Source organism: Hyla sarda, chromosome 6 (assembly GCF_029499605.1).
Source record: "Hyla sarda isolate aHylSar1 chromosome 6, aHylSar1.hap1, whole genome shotgun sequence".
In the NCBI taxonomy this organism is placed as follows: domain Eukaryota; kingdom Metazoa; phylum Chordata; class Amphibia; order Anura; family Hylidae; genus Hyla; species Hyla sarda.
The window spans coordinates 238,416,483-238,425,019 of record NC_079194.1 but is presented as its reverse complement, the minus strand read 5'-3'; the positions used below and the strand labels follow the sequence as shown (position 1 = coordinate 238,425,019).

At 44.5% G+C, this 8,537-nt stretch overlaps 1 protein-coding gene and 1 non-coding gene across 8 annotated transcripts in view; one reads left to right on the top strand and one right to left on the bottom strand.

The window, feature by feature from the left end:
* Positions 1-1,901: 1,901 nt before the first annotated feature.
* TRNAA-AGC (transfer RNA alanine (anticodon AGC)) lies at positions 1,902-1,974 on the bottom strand. Its single transcript has one exon. It is a non-coding gene; the product is annotated as a tRNA-Ala (tRNA).
* A 297-nt stretch (positions 1,975-2,271) lies between these two features.
* PPP6R3 (protein phosphatase 6 regulatory subunit 3) overlaps positions 2,272-8,537 on the top strand; it is a 136,407-nt gene continuing 130,141 nt past the window's right edge. For 2 of the 7 annotated variants that reach the window (XM_056526731.1, XM_056526732.1), the window contains exon 1: positions 2,272-2,705. The gene's annotated coding sequence lies outside the window, so the exon portion shown is untranslated. The remainder of the gene's footprint in view (positions 2,706-8,537) is intronic. The other 5 variants (XM_056526730.1, XM_056526728.1, XM_056526733.1 and 2 more) reach the window with 3 other exon arrangements.

Sequence of the window (8,537 nt, the reverse complement as noted above, 5' to 3'; positions counted from 1 at the left end):
AACAACAGGTCCATAACCACGAAGACAGTCCCTTCCTGTATACGTGAGGGGCGAAATAGTCAAAATAATAAACTACAATGACACTGACTAGGAACAGTGGGATAACAGACAGACTAACAAAATACGACTACACACTCACACATTAGTCCAGAGTCAACTAACCGCGTCAAAGTCAGGAGAAGTCAAAGTACCAAGTCACTAATACCAGAGAGAAGTCAAGATGAAAGCCAAAACCACCATGTTAGGAGACCCAGGGACCACACACACTCACTACTGGAGCAAAAAAAAAAAACAATTAATTAAAAAAAAATATATATATATCTTTCACACGCACTGACTGAGGTCACAGTACAAGGATAATGTGCACAGTGAGGTCACAGTACAGGAATAATGTGCACAGTGATGTCTCAGCACAGGGATAATACACAGTGATGTCACAGCACAGGGATAATACACAGTGATGCCACAGCACAGGAATAATGTACACAGTGATGTCACAGCACAGGAATAATGTACACAGTGATGTCACAGCACAGGAATAATGTACACAGTGATGTCACAGCACAGGAATAATGTACACAGTGAGGTCACAGCACAGGAATAATGTACACAGTGAGGTCACAGCACAGGGATAATGTGCACAGTGAGGTCACAGTACAGGGATAATGTGTACAGTGATGTCACAGTACAGGAATAATGTGTACAGTGATGTCACAGTACAGGAATAATGTGTACAGTGATGTCACAGTACAGGAATAATGTGTACAGTGAGGTCACAGTACAGGAATAATGTACACAGTGAGGTCACAGTACAGGAATAATGTACACAGTGAGGTCACAGTACAGGAATAATGTACACAGTGAGGTCACAGTACAGGAATAATGTACACAGTGAGGTCACAGTACAGGAATAATGTACACAGTGAGGTCACAGTACAGGAATAATGTACACAGTGAGGTCACAGTACAGGAATAATGTACACAGTGAGGTCACAGTACAGGAATAATGTACACAGTGAGGTCACAGTACAGGAATAATGTACACAGTGAGGTCACAGTACAGGGATAATGTACACAGTGAGGTCACAGTACAGGGATAATGTACACAGTGAGGTCACAGTACAGGGATAATGTACACAGTGAGGTCACAGTACAGGGATAATGTACACAGTGAGGTCACAGTACAGGAATAATGTGCACAGAGAGGTCACAGTACAGGAATAATGTGCACAGTGAGGTCACAGTACAGGAATAATGTGCACAGTGAGGTCACAGTACAGGAATAATGTGCACAGTGAGGTCACAGTACAGGAATAATGTGCACAGTGAGGTCACAGTACAGGAATAATGTGCACAGTGATGTCACAGTACAGGGATAATACACAGTGCTGTCACAGTACAGGGATAATACACAGTGCTGTCACAGTACAGGAATAATGTACACAGTGATGTCACAGTACAGGAATAATGTACACAGTGATGTCACAGTACAGGAATAATGTGCACAGTGAGGTCACAGTACAGGAATAATGTGCACAGTGAGGTCACAGTACAGGAATAATGTGCACAGTGATGTCACAGTACAGGGATAATACACAGTGATGTCACAGTACAGGAATAATGTACACAGTGATGTCACAGTACAGGAATAATGTGCACAGTGGTGTCACAGTACAGGAACAATGTACAAAGTGATGTCACAGTACAGGAACAATGTACAAAGTGATGTCACAGTACAGGAACAATGTACAAAGTGATGTCACAGTACAGGAATAATGTTGTCACAGTATAGTTTTTCACTATACAGTTTGTATAGTGTGCATAGTGACCAAACAAGTCCGATTGTACAAACAATTCACGTTATTCCTAACCAAAATAAAAATGATACTACAGAAAAACATTGGAGAATGCGGGCATCGATCCCGCTACCTCTCGCATGCTAAGCGAGCGCTCTACCATTTGAGCTAATTCCCCACTCAGAGCTCACTGCTCTCCCTCCCACATCTTGGTGTTACGAAGCCCTACGTCCTTCTCACACGAAGTCCCACTGCACGTATTTCAATGGTACAGCCTAGGCAGTGCTCGCATATAGACAGCTCAGCTGTTACTATTATCCTATATGATGGTGGTCGGTGACTATTCAAGCGACGGGAACCCCCATCCCCCTCACGTCTGCCCCGATACAGCACCATAACCACCCCCGCCTTCCCAACCTCGCCATTGGTTTACTTGTACTCTCAACTACTGATTTTAATTGGCGCCTGTGTTAAATTCTCGTCAAGCGATTGGTTACGATAGCTGTCAATCACCATAACACAACGTTGTTGCTAAGGCCTGGGAGGCTGTAGCCGCGTCGGCCATAACGGGCCATTGGCAGAGTTCAAGTTTGACTCCATCGAACGTCGACCAATAAGGTCCCGATAATCTTCGTCACGCAATTTTATTTGATTGACAGCGACGCCATCCTACCCTCGACCGTCCTAGTTGCACAACAAGGCGGTTGTTCTTGACTGACAGCGCCTTCGTCCAATCACCGTTCACTTGTTAAAAATGAAGGTCGTGTCTCCTCTGTGATTGGCCGAAGGCGTCCCCTGAAGGAGGAGGGGGAGGTTTGCAAGAGTTGATATGTCCACCATCTTGAAAAGTCGCCTATACTGCTGAGCAATTTTCCCGCCTGACTGGATTGGGGTATTTTAGCTTTTAAGGTAATTATGGGCTTCTGTGTTTTCGTTACTTTTACGTGTTGACGTAAGGCGGGGGCTGGGAGGTGACGGGGTTTGCTTGGGAAGGCGTCCGTCGTCCGGTGGGGTAACTTGTCCTATGAGGGGCGCAGGGCACCTTCCGATAGTGGTGCTGGGTATGGAGGAAAGGAAGGGAGGGGAGGGCTTCCTCTAACGCAGATACATCGCTGCTTCCTGGCCCTTGCTTATTAGGCCCTGTGGGAAGCCTGGGCCTGCTCCCTGGGGCATGAAGTGACAGCCCCCTGCTAGGTCACAGGTCAGACATGTCTGCGGCTTCTCCGCACACTCTAGCCCCAGTCTGCACCCAGTAACTTCGGGACAATGTTACTTTATAGGCCCGAGGCCTCCCCTGTCAGCTGGACCTGTTGTGTGGCCTGAGCTGTGTTTACTAGTGTGGCTGTATACACTGGAGACTGCATGGGGGATATACCTGTCATTACACAGGTGTGTGTGTGTGTGTGTGTGTATATATATATATATGTATATATATATATATATATATAATACACACACACACACACACACACTGTATATGCTGGTCATTTTGTGTGTATGTATATATATATATATATATATATATATATATATATACGTGTGTGTGTAATTTACTCTACAGCCTCATATCTATACCTTCCATTACATGACATGTTTACATACAATCTTATATATGTGTGTAACTGCAGCTATGTGGGAGACTGCATGTACTTAATGCAGAGTTTCCCAACCAGGGTGCCTCCAGGTGTTGCATAACTTAATGGCAAGTATACATGCAAGCCTATACAGTTAGTTATACATGTGTGTGTGTGTGTGTGTATATAACACATGCGCACACACAGGCAGGTATATGCGTGAGGTTGTGATATAAAAATATCTATATGTGTAGGTAATGGCAGGTATATACTCATGCAGTCTCTAGCCACATGGGTAAACACTACTCAGTCCAGTCAACAAGTCCAGCTGACAGGGGAGGCCTCAGGACAATACATTTATACTGTCCAGACCGTGTGTGTGTGTGTGTGTGTGTGTGTGTGTGTGTGTGTGTGTGTATATATATATATATATATATATATATATATATATATATATATATATATATATATATATATATATATATAAAAATTTCCGAGGCAAACCCACTCCGGTCTCCACCGCGATCCTCTTCCTGGCGGTCGGCGAGTCATACTGCACTCAGCCAATCACTGGCCACAGGGAAGTCCCGACTCGGCCGGCGATAGGCTGAGCGGCAGTGTGAGAACACTTTATGACTCACAACTCTTCACTAAAACGACAGCTGCTGACAGGGCCGATAACATCTCTCACAGAGTCGAGACTTCGCTGTGGCCGGTGATTGGCTGAGCGCAGTATGACTCGCTGACCACCAGGAAGAGGATCGCGGCAGAGACCGAAGTGGGTTACTGGAGGCACCGGGGAAGCGAAGGAAGGTATGTATCTATTTTTTTACTGCCGGGAGTATGACGGGCAATTTTCCTATTCCGGAGTTCTCCTTTAAGGACCAGAGTGTTTTTTGCACATCTGACCACTGTCACTTTATGCATTAACTCTGGGATGCTTTTACTTTTCATTCTGATTCCGAGATTTTTTTTTTCATGACATTCTACTTTGTTAGTGGTAAACTTGTGTCGATACTTGCATAATTTCTTGGTGAAAAATTCCTAAATTTGATGAGGAAAATAAAAAATTTAGCATTTTCTAACTTTGAAGCTCTCTGCTTAGAAGGAAAATGGACATACCAAATATTATATTTTGATTCACATATACAATTTGTCTACTTTATGTTTGCATTAGGGATCGACTGATTATCGGTTTGGCCAATATTATCGGCCGATAATCACGATTTTGGGCATTATCGGTATCGGCAATTACCTTGGCAATAAGCCCCATCCCAGGTTTTATAATTACCTGTTCCCGGGGCCCACGCTACTTCTGGCTCCTGCTGCGTCCTGCGTTACACTGAGCGCAATGACGAGTGACGTGCGCGACGTGACGTCACCGTCAGTGCGCACAGTGACAGCTCAGGAGGATGACTCCACTGGAGCCAGATGTAGAGTGGGCCCCGGGAACAGGTAATTATAAAACCGGAGATGGGGGAGGCAATGGGGCCGGGGCAGTGCGGTTGGGGGTGCGACGCAGCGCTGCGGCGGTAGGGGGCGCGGAGCGGTGTGGGGGGCGCGGTGGGGGGGGGAGCAGTGGCAGTGATAGGACTCAGGACCCCCGGACAGGCAGGGGGAGAGAAGTGGGTGGCGGCGGCCTATGGCACCGCAAAAGCCACTGCAGTTCATTGTTTTAAAGCACCCGCTTTAAATCAATGATCTGCAGCGGTGTCGCGGGGATATATAGCCGATAACTTATACCGATATACCCAACCGCACTGCCCCGGCCCCATTGCCTCCCCCATCTCCGGTTTTATAATTACCTGTAACCCGAAGTTATCGGCTATCGGCCCTAACCTCCACCGATTATCTGTATCGGCCCTAAAAAATTATTGGTTGATCCCTAGTTTGCATCATAAAGTTGACATGTTTTTACTTTTGGAAGACATCAGAGGGCTTCAAAGTATAGCAGCAATTTTCAAATTTTTCACAATTTTCAAAATCGGAATTTTTCAGGGACTAGTTCAGGTTTGAAGTGGATTTGAAGGGCCTTCATATTAGAAATACCCCACAAATGACCCCATTATAGAAACTGCACCCCTCAAAGTATTTAAAATGACATTCTGAAAGTTTAACCCTTTAGGTGTTTCACAGTAATAGCAGCAAAATGAAAAAAAAAATCAAAATACACTTGCAGATGTACACTTGTAGATCCAGTTTTTTTTATATTTTTACAAGGGGTAAAAGGAGAAAAAGCCCCCCAAAATGTGTAACCCGATTTTTCTCTAGTAAGGAAATACCTCATGTGGATGTAAAATGCTCTGTGGGTGATTTTGGAGAGTGAATTTTGCTGAAATGGTTTTTGGGGGGCATGTCACATTTAGGAAGCCCCTATGGTTCCAGAACAACAAAAACCACATGGTATACTATTTTGGAAACTAAACCCCTCAAGGGATATAACAAGGGGACCAGTGAGCCTTAACACCCCACAGTTGTTTGACGACTTTTCGTTAAAGTCGGATGTGTAAATGAGTTTTTTTCACTAAAGTGCATTCTCCCTCCCCCCCCAAATAGAGTAATGGGAGAAAATGCCCCCCAAAATTTGTAACCCTATGTTATGATGTAAAATGCTCTGCGGGCAAACTACAATGCTCAGAAGAGTCATTTGGCTTTTGGAAAGCAAATTTAGCTGAAATGGTTTTTGGGGGGCATGTCACATTTAGGATTCCAGGACAGCAAAAAAAACACATGGCATACTATTTTAGACATTACACCCCTCAAGGAATTGTACATTTTTACAAGGGGTAATAAAAGAAATGGGGTTACAAATAATTGAAATACCCCTTATGTGGACATAAAGTGCTCTGCTGGCGCACTACAATGCTCAGAAGAGGAGCGCCATTGAGCCTTTGGAGAGAGAATTTGTTTGGAATGGAAATCGCAGGCCATGTGCATTTACAAAGCCTCCAGGATCCCTCTGGGCATTGGCACAGGATGCCTGCTGATGGATATCAGCAGTCATCCCAGTCCCTGCCCGGCGGGGACCGAAATTCCCACGGGCGTACAGGTACGCCCCTGGTCCTTAACTCATATGAACGTTTATGAACGTCTATAAGTGTCCCCTGAGGTATGATGCGTGCTCAGCAGGTGAGCGCGCATCATACCTGGTGGGTCCCGGTTGCTATAAGCAACCAGGACCCGTGGCTAATGCCGGACATCGCCGATCGGGCTGATGTCCGGCATTAACTCTTTGGATGCGGTAATCAAAGTCGATGACCGTATCTAAAGTAAAAGTAAAAGCTTCCCGGAAGCTCAGTCGGGCTGATAGGGACCATTGCGGTAAAATCGGGTGCCTTACCTGCCTCCTGCGCGTCTGATCTGCAATTGATTGCTCCTAGCCTGAAATCCAGGCATGAGTAATCAACCGCCGATAACACTGAATGCAATGGCAGTGATCAGTGTGTTGAATCAATGTACTGCATGTTATAGTCCCCTATGGGGGTGATAACATTGCAAAAAAAGTGAAGAAAAAAAGTTAAAGCTCATTTAACCTCTTCCCTAATAAGTTTGAATCACCCCCCTTTTCCCAATAAACACGTGGTATTGCCGCACGCATAAATGTCCGAACTATAAAAATAATTCTTTAATTAAACCGCACTGTCAATGGTGTACAAAATAGCATATTTTGTAGGGGTGTGAATCGCCAAGAATTTGGCGATTCGATTCGAATCGCGATACCAGTGTGGCGATTCGATATATCGCGATATATCGCGATACCGTCTAGGTGACGATACATCGCGATATATCGCCCACCTGGGAGCATTCATAGATCCCAATAGACGCCGCTGTCAGCTTTGACAGCGGCGATCTAGTACTCCGGTGCTCACTTTTCTCATGTTATCCCGTCCGGGCTGCAAAATAAAATAAAACGCACTTTATCTTACCTGCCAACGAGCCCGCGGAGCTCCGGTACAGTCCGGTACAGGTGTTCGGTCCCCGGGCTGTATTCTTCTTACTTCCTGTTAGTCCGGCACGTCACATGGAGCTTCAGCCTATCACCAGCCGCAGCGATGTCCCGCCTCCGCTGGTGATAGGCTGAAGCTCCATGTGACGTGCCGGACTAACAGGAAGTAAGAAGAATACAGCCCGGGGACCGAACACCTGTACCGGACTGTACCGGAGCTCCGCGGGCTCGTTGGCAGGTAAGATAAAGTGCGTTTTATTAAAAATTCCACATCCCTAAAAGAATCGATTCAAAAATATTTTGAATCGATTCTGTATCGGCAAATGAAAAATCGCGATTATCGCGAGAATCGATTTTTTCTTACATCCCTAATATTTTGAGCCCTAATATTGCCCCGTACATGGAGAAATAAAAATGTTATAGGGGTCAGAAGATGACAATTTTAAACATAGAAGTTTTCCTGCATGTAGTTATGATTTTTTTCAAAAGTATGACAAAATCAAACCTATATAAGTAGGGTATCATTTTAACCATATGGGCCTACAGAATAAAGATAATGGCCCTTATTTACAAAGTGTTGTGTAGGTTTCTTTGTGGGTTTTAATTCCCTACAAATTTTCCACAGTATTTACTAAGGTTTTCCCTACATTTTCCACTTTCCCTACACTTTGCTTTTTTTTTTTACACATGCTCTGATCTGTCTGTTTTACCTCAGCTCAAATCCACCACATTTTCTGTGGAAACCTTAGTAAATATGTTGTTTTTTTGTGAAAATGTCAGGAACACGCCCCTTTTCGGAGACCATGCCCCCTTTTCCCGGCGGCCAAGCCCCCTTTTAGGGTTTTCTTAGCAAAATGGAGAGATAGTCGGGGTTTTCTCAATTCTGGTGCAGAATCTGGTGCACAACCTGACAAAACATGTCTGGTTTGCAATAGTAAATGAGGGCCAATGTGTCATTTTTACCGATAAATGTACTGTGTAGAAACTGAAGCCCCCAAAAGTTACAAAATGGCGTTTTTTTTTTCTTCCATTTTGTCGCAGAAATTTTTTTTTTCCATTTTGCCGTAGATTTTGGGGTAAAATTACTGATGTAATTACAAAGTAGAATTGGTGGCGCAAAAAAAAAAAAAAGCCATTAAATGGATTTTTAGGTGCAAAATTGAGGTGATGAGGAAAAAACGAAAATGCAAAAACTGAAAAACCCTCCGTCCTTAATGGGTT